The sequence below is a fragment of the Sciurus vulgaris genome, assembly GCF_902686455.1.
Source record: "Sciurus vulgaris genome assembly, chromosome: X".
NCBI classification, from domain to species: Eukaryota; Metazoa; Chordata; class Mammalia; order Rodentia; family Sciuridae; genus Sciurus; species Sciurus vulgaris.
Window position 1 is genome coordinate 120899077 of NC_136471.1, and position 9098 is coordinate 120908174.

At 37.7% G+C, this 9098-nt stretch overlaps 1 pseudogene across 1 annotated transcript; it reads left to right on the forward strand.

Annotated features, from left to right (window-relative positions):
• The first annotated feature begins 1168 nt into the window (after positions 1-1168).
• Positions 1169-1795, forward strand: LOC306651301 (large ribosomal subunit protein eL15-like; annotated as a pseudogene). Its single transcript has one exon. The product of its transcript is annotated as a large ribosomal subunit protein eL15-like (transcript).
• Positions 1796-9098: the final 7303 nt, after the last annotated feature.

Genomic DNA, 9098 nt, shown 5'->3' on the forward strand with positions numbered 1-9098 from the left:
CTCTCCTTTCAAAGAGGCATTGGAGCAAGAAGCAAGATGGTGGGCTACAAAAAGGCAGTTTTTTTTTTTTTTGTTGTTGTTGTTGCTCTGTGACCTAGGATGCAAGTAGTGGGAATACTGCTTCTCTGAGAAGTGGGTGAAAGGACAATATTGGACAGTTAGAGTGCCTTAGAGATTTAGAAATTTGGGTACATTAAACAGAAAAGACTACACTGTAACCAAGTTGGTAGCAGTAGCAGTGCTGCCACAGCACAGAGGGAGGGAAATACAACAATTGGGTTTAGTGTGGATAATCCTGAGATTGGAGGGGCAGCCTGCCCTTGGCTGAGCCACAGACTGTACTACACTGTACACTTTTGCATGAAGGATGCCTGTTTTTTTCCCAACTCTTTGCAGAGAGCAGAGGCAGGAGTCATCTTGAGGCCACCACACTGCGGTAACTGCTACAGGAGTGGGAGATCTGAGCTGAAATGGATACATGGTTCTGACAGGTACAGGCAGTGAAACCTGGGCTGTGCCTAGCAGAGCATGAACCAACAGGCATGGAGAGTATTTTACCCAGAGGAATGTAAGACAGAGAGGTGAAGGAGAGCCCAGCTCCCTCTCCACTTTGAGTCTGGTGGCTTGCAGGACCAGTTGAAGCTGGTTGGGAATTTGAATAGTTGGGTGTGACTATGCTCAGGGACTAAGCCCAGGAGGCCTGGAAAGGTGGTGTCCTTGGGCAGCAGAGGGCATGAGGGATTTGCGCCCCCACCCCAACCCCCGTCCCATGAGTGGACCACTGGGGAGACTCCTGGGTACAGTCTGCCTTGGGGATTGGCAACTAGTGGGCCCTAGAGGTGCATTGATCTAATTTCTCCAGGGCAGTCACCACCAAGCGAAGCCTCTGGGGCCTGACTAGACCTAACCCCTGCCTATGGGAACTCCACCTATGGGAACTCATATCACAGAACTCTACAGTGACCCTACACTGGGAGTGCATTGAACTGGTCAGTGCAGACAAAACTCCAGCTGACAGTATTTCCCATCCCTTCCTCCCTCACTGCTAGGAAGGGAAGGAAAGAATTTTCCAACTCCAACTGGCAACTTGAGCAACACAAAAAGAGGAAGGGTTTAAAAACCCTTGACCCTGCCTTTCCGTCTGGCGGCAGCCATCAAGTGAGCCAAGATGGGTGCATACAAGTACATCCAGGAGCTATGGAGGAAGAAGCAGTTGAATGTGATGCGCTTTCTTCTGAGAGTCTGGTGCTGGCTGTACCGCCAGCTCTCCGCGCTCCACAGGGCTCCCCGCCCCACCCGGCCGGACAAAGCCGGTACAAGGCCAAGCAAGGTTATGTCATATACAGGATTCGTGTGCACCCGCAGTGGCAGCAAACGCCCAGTGCCTAAGGGTGCGACGTATGGCAAGCCTGTCCATCATGGTGTCAACCAGCTAAAGTTTGCTCAAAGCCTTCAGTCCTTTGCTGAGGAGCGAGCTGGATGCCACTGTGGGGCTCTGAGAGTCCTGAATTCTTACTGGGTTGGCGAAGATTCCACATACAAATTTTTTGAGGTTATCCTCATTGATCCATTCCATAAAGCTATCAGAAGAAATCCTGACACCCAATGGATCACCAGACCAGTCCACAAGCACAGGGAGATGCACGCCCTAACATCTGCAGGCCTTAAGAGTCGTGGCCTTGGAAAGGGCCACAAGTTCCACCACACTATTGGTGGTTCTCACCCTGCAGTTTGGAGAAGGTGCAATACTCTCCAGCTCCATCATTACCACTAATATGAGTATGATGTTTGTAAAATTCATTCCTAATAAGCAATTTAGGATAGTCAAAAACAAACAAACAAAAAACCAAAAAAACCCTCGACCCCTACATGTATGCTCAGTACATACCTCAAAAAGAAACAGAAAGAAAGACAGTTGGGCATAGACAGTAAACATAACTCTCGTTGACTATTTAGACCATCTAGGGGAAAACAATTTCAATTTTTCATCAAGAATCTCCTTTTTTCCCTATCCTTTTAAATTCGTTCTCTCTCTCTCTCTCTCTCATTTGTGTACATGTGCTGAAAGGTTCATGGGCATATATACATATACATATTTGTTTCTTTTTTCTCATTTGTAGCATTTTTGAAGGTAGTTATTTTTCCTTACTCTGTCATTTGAGAGTTAGGGTTTTTGACAAGTACATTTTGGTTTTGTTTTGTGTTGTTTTTTCATTTGTCTATTTTTCTTTCTCTTTTCTTTTGCTAACAGCCAAATTCTATGGTTCTCTCTTTCACACTTCCTTTAATTTTTTTACTTCTATTTTTTTTTTTCCTCCTTCCTCATAACCATCACACATTTCACTACATTTCTTCTGAATTCCCTCTGTTCACCTTTTGAAATTGTAGACATTTTCTACCCACCTATCACATTTTCTTTCCTCTAAATTAACTATTCTTACCATCCTTTAGCACTAGCTGGTTTATATAATACCTTCCCCCACCATTAATGTTGTTGCAATTATTACTGCTGTGGATGCTATAGTTGATACCTGTTCTCTGATTCAATACCAGATACAATACATGATTACTTACTGTTTTTACTGATGGCAATTGCTGAACCTACCATTTCTGTTTATTGTGCCAATTAACATTGTAGATATCATAGTAGTAAACAAGTATTTAGTTTAATGCTGTATATTGTTTACATAAGTTGTTGGAATTGTCTCTTCCTATCTGTGAGGTACTGGAAAGCTACAGGGACACTAAAGTTCATGAGGTAGAAACTCTGCTGCTTCACAATCAAACTGATATATGGGTAGACACACAAACAATATGAAAAATCAAGGGAACAAAACATCCCAAACAACCCAAAATGCTTCAAAAAGAGACTCCATTGACACCACAGTGGAGGAAATGTTAAAGAAAGAATTAAGAATATTCATAGTTAAACTGTTCTATGAGGTAAAAAGTGATGAGGTAAGAAGTGAAATCAGAGAGAAAATACAGAAGGGAAAGATCACCTCAATAAGGAAATAGAGATTCTGAAAAAGAATCAATTGGAAATCCTTGAAATAAAGGAATCAATAAACCAAAATACTAATTCAATGAAAAGCATCAACAGTACACTAGACCATTTGGAAGACAGATTTTTCAGGCATAGAAAACAAAGCACATAATCTTGAAAATAAAGTTGACCACAGAGAAAAGATGTTAAGAGACCATGAACAGAATATTCAAGAAATATGGGATAATATTAAAAGGTCAAATTTAAGATTCATCAGGATAGATGAAGGTTCTGATGTATAAACTAAAGAAATGTAAAATCTTTTCAATGAAATATCAGAAAAAAATCCAAAGCTTAAGAATGAAATGGAAATTCAAATACAAGAAGCATAAAGGACTCCAAATATACAAAATTACAACAGATCCACACCAAGGCACATTATTATGAAAAACATACAGAATAAAAATAGAGAATTTTAAAAGTGGCTAGAGAAAAGTGGTCACATTTAGAGGTAAACCCATCCAGATTGCAACTGATATCTCAACCCAGACTCTAAAAGCTACTAGGTCTTGTAATCATATATACCAAACTCTGAAAGAAAATGGATGCCAACCAAGAATACTATACCCAGAAAAATTAAACATCAGATTTGAAGATGAAATAAAAACCTTCCATGATAAAAAAAGCAAAAAGAATTCACTTAGAAAGCTTGAACTACAAAACATAATAAAATATTTCATGAAGAAGAAATGAAAAATAAAAATGAAAAGCAGCAGAGGGAGAAGCTACTATAGAAGAATAGTCAAAGGAGAATTGAATTCAATTTAAAAACCAAAAAAAAAAATAAAAATGACAAGAAATAAAAATCATCTCTCACTAATAACATGTAATTGGTATATACTCTTCAATCAAAAGACACAGGCTGACAGATTGGATTAAAAAGCAATACCCAACAATATGCTTTCTCCAAGAGAATCTCCTCATCAGCAAAGCCATCCACAAACTGAAGGTAAAAGGGTGGGAAAAAACATACCATTCACATGGGTCTGGGAAAAAAGCAGGGGTTACTATTCTCATATCAGATGAAGTGGACTTCAAGCCAAAATTAATCAGAAGAGACAAAGAAGGTGATTTCATACTGCTGAAGGAAATCATACAACAACAAGAAATAATAATTGTAAATATTTATGTCCCTAACAATGGAGCATATAAGTACACCAAAAAAAACCTTCTCAATATTAGGAGTCAAATAGACCACAACACAAAAATACTGGGTGACTTTAACACACCAATCTTATAACTGTTATTATAAGTTATTATAACTGTTATTACAATCAATAACTGTTATTCACCACCACTATAAATCATTCAAACAAAAACTAAATAAAGAAGCTACAAAACTAAAAAGTTCAGTTAATAATTTAGACTTAACCAACATATATAGAATATTTCTTTTTTATTATTTAAATTTATTTTTAAACTTACACATAAAAACATAAAAAGTGTACATATTTATTGGGTGCCTTATTATTTTTCAATACATGTATACATTGTGTAACATTCCAATCAGGGTAAAAATAATCTATCTTCTCAAACATTTATCATTTCTTTTTTAAATTTTTAAAATTTATTTATTTTGATTCATTGTACACAAATGGGGTACAACGGTTGTTTCTCTGGTTGTACACAAAGTAGAGTCAAACCATTTGTATAATCATACATGTACATAGAGTAATGATGTTTGTCTCATTCTGTTATTTTTCCTTCCCTCCACTCCTCCCCACCCCTCTTTTTCCTCTATACAATCCATCCTTCCTCCATTCTTGCCTCCCTCCCACCTCCCGTTATGTATTATCATCCGCTTATTAGAGAGATCTTTTGACCTTTGGTTTTTTGGGATTGGGTTATGTCACTTAGCATGATATCATCCAACTGAATCCATTTACCTGCAAATGCCATAATATATAGAATATTTCATCCATTCATGACTGAAAATATTTTCTTTTCAGCAGCACATTGAACATTTTCTAAAATAGACCATATTTTAGGCCACAAAGCAGATCTTAGCAAATACAAAAAATAGAAATTATACCTTGCATTCTATCAGATCATACTGGAATGAAATTAGAAATCGATGAGAAGACAAAATATAGAAACAACTCTAATACCTGGAAATTAAATACTATACTTTTGAAAGATGAGTGGATAGCAGAAGAAATAAGGAAAAAGGTAAAAAAAAAATCTTAGAAATATATTAGAGAGAATCCAAGATGGCGGTCTAGAGGGAGGCTGCGTTCCTTGTTGCTCTGCAATGCCAGATTCAAGCAGAGGATATCTGTTTCCTGGTGAGGCAGTTTTTGCTGCTTATCGATCCCCTGCTCTTTACCCCATTTGTCTGCTGTGATGACCTGCAGTCTGCCAGCATATCGATGCCTTTTTTGAGAGCAGATTGCTCACTGTCAGGCGTCTATCATCCGCCATTTGCCTGCCTCTTGCCTGTCCATCTCCTGCCTTACCCCTATCCATCACCCAACGCTCGAGGTTCACCTCCCGATTGTCCGACTGCTGCCAGCAGATTGACCGCAAACCACCAGTGGAGAACCAGCTGCCTGCTGCTGCCTGGAAGTTCACTGTTACAGTACCTGCAGGTTTGATTACACGTGGCTGCCGCCATTTTGAGACAACAGCCAGGCCCTGTAGGACCCCTGGCCGGACTGACTGAGCCCCATCTCCAGGATCCCTCAGCCCAACCGATCACTCCCTGCCTCTGGGGCCCTCACATCAACTGACTGCTCCCTGCCACCAGGACCCCAGACCAACTGACTGTGCCCTATCACCGGGGACCCAGACCAACTGATTGCACCCGGCCTCCTGGATCCCACAACCACACAAAACACACCCGACCTCCAGGACCACTGCCAGACCAACTGCATCCTGTCTCCAGGACCTCCAGCTGACCACGTCCACCCCTGAGCTGCAGCTCCCCATTTGCCAACACATTTGGAAGCCAGAGCAGCCATCTTGGATAATCCTGGAAGCCGTAACTCTGATCTTCGGGTGGGGCAAATCCCATCCTGAGACTCCTGCTGGAGGCTTGAAGCTCATTGTCAGGTACCTCTCATACATCAGGCTACTGAACACTGGGAGGTTTCATTAGTATTTGACTATTATACAGTAGATTTTCTTTTTTCTCCTTTTTTAAAAAAATATTTAAGGTTTTATTTCTTTACGTTTCTTGCTTTCTTTTCCTTCTGTTTACCTGTTCCCTCAGAGTTGCTTTCTCCCTTATTTACATGATGTTATTGTCCCCATAGGGGCTATTTGGTCTAGGATTGCATAGTGTCTGATTATCTCAATAATAACCCTGAATGTTAATGGCCTGAATTCATCAATCAAAAGACATAGACTGGCAGATTGGATTAAAAAGAAAGATCCAACAATATGTTGCCTGCAAGAGACTCACCTCATAGAAAAAGATACCCACAGACTAAAGGTGAAAGGATGTGGAAAAACATACCATGCACATGGACTCAGCAAAAAAGCTGGAGTATCCATCCTCATTTCAGATAATGTGGACTTCAAGCCAAAGTTAGTCAGAAGGGATAAAGAAGGTCATTTCATACTGCTTAAGGGAAGCATAAATCAGCAAGATATAACAATCATAAACATCTATGCCCCAAACAGTGGTTCATCCATGTATGTCAAACAAATCCTTCTCAATTTCAGAAACCAAATAGACCATAACACAATAATACTAGGTGATTTTAACACGCCTCTCTCACCACTGGACAGATCTTCCAGACAAAAATTGAACAAAGAAACCATAGATCTCAATAACACAATCAATAATTTAGACTTAACGGACATTTATAGAATATACCATCCAACCAAGAGTGAATACACTTTCTTCTCAGCAGCACATGGATCCTTCTCTAAAATAGATCATATATTATGCCACAAAGCTAATGTTAGCAAATACAAGAAGATAGAGACACTACCATGTATTCTATCAGATCATAATGGATTGAAGTTAGAAATAAATGAAAGAGTAAAACACAGAAACTATTCCAACATCTGGAGATTAAACAATATGCTATTATATGATGAATGGATAACAGAAGATATTAGGAAAGAAATTAAAAAATTCTTAGAGGTAAATGAGAACAAAGAAACATCATATCAAAATCTCTGGGACACTATGAAAGCAGTACTTAGAGGGAAATTTATTTCATGGAGCGCATTTAATAAAAGAAGTAAAACTCAACAAATAAATGACCTAACACTACAGCTCAAAGCCCTAGAAAAAGAAGAACAGACCAGCACCAAAATTGAAACAAAAGAAACAATACAAAAAATTGACAAAATAAATAGTTGGTTCTTCGAAAAAATAAACAAAATTGATAAACCTTTAGCCACATTAACAAAGAGAAGACGAGAGAAAACCCAAATCACTAAAATTCGGAATGAACAAGGAAATATCACAACAGACAGGATTGAAATACAAAACATAATTAGAAGCTATTTTGAAAATCTATACTCCAACAAAATAGAAAATTTCGAAGACATCAACAGGTTTCAGAAATATATTAGAATAGTGATACAAAATATGAAAGTCTCTGGGATGCTACAAAGGCAGTTCTAAGAGTAAAGGTCATAGTATTGACCTCATGCACTAAAAGAATAGAAACATGCCAAATAAATAATCTAACAATACACCTTAAGGCCCTAGAAAAAGAAGAATAATCAACACCAAAATCAGTAGGAGAGAGGAAATAATTAAAATAAGAGCCAAAAATCAAAGAAATTGTGATTAAAAATTAAAAAGATCATTGAAGCAAAAAATTGGTTTTTTGAAAGAATAAAAATATTTGATAAATTCTTAGCCATGCTAATCAAAAGAGGAAAAAACTGAAGTTATTAAAATCTGTGATGTAAAAGGAAATATCACCACAGACACTACTGAATTACAGAGAATTATCAGAAACTACATAAAATTTATACTCAAATAAACTAGAAAATCTTGAAGATATTGAGAAATTCCTAGGACATATGAGCTACCCAAATTGAACCAGGAGGTCATAGAAAATTTAAACAGATCAATTTTAAATAATGAAATTTAGAATGCCATCAAAAGTCTACCAACAAAGAAAAGCCCAGGACTGGATGTATTCTCAGCCTAGTTCTACCAGACCTTTAAAGAAGAAGTAATACCAATCCTCCTCAAATTATTCCATGAAATAGAAAAGGAGGGAACTCTTCCAAAGTCATTCTATGATGCTAGTATCACCTGATATCAAAACCAGACAAAGATACATCAAGGAAAGAAAACATCAGACTTATACTCTTGGTGAACATTGATACCAAAATTCTTACTAAATTACTGGTCAACTGCATAGAAAAACACATTAAAATATAGTTCACCATGATCAAATGGGTTTCATTACAGGGTTGCAAGGATATTTCAACATATAGAAATCAATAACACATAAATAGACTTAAAGATAAGAATCACATGATTATCTCAATAGATGCAGAAATGGCATTTGAAAAAAATACACCATCCATTCATGTTTAATACACTAGAAAAAAACTAGGGATAGAATGAACATGAACATATCTCAACATTGTAAAAGCTATGTATGATAAATCTAAGACCAAGATCATTCTGAATGGAGGAAAACTGAAAGCATTCCCTCTAAAAATAGGAACAAGATATGGATGCCCACTTTTACCAGTTCTATTCAACATAGTCCTTGAAATTCTAGGCAGAAAAAGTAGGAAAAAAGAAGGAAATTAAAGGGATACAAATGGGAAAAGAAGAGCTCCAATTATCTGTTTGCCAATGACACCATATGTAGATGTTTAGAAAATGTTTAGAAGACCCAAAACTCCACCATAAAACTTCCAGAACTCATAAATGAATTCAGAAAAGTAGCAGAATACAAAATTAACACCCACAAATCAATCATGTTCCTATACTCCAATGATGATTCAGCTGAAGAGAAATTAAGAAATCTATTCCATTTGCAATAGACTAAAAAAAAGGAGTCAATCTAACAAAGGAGGTTAAAGACCTCTAAAATGAAAACCACAGAATACTAAAGAAAGAAAT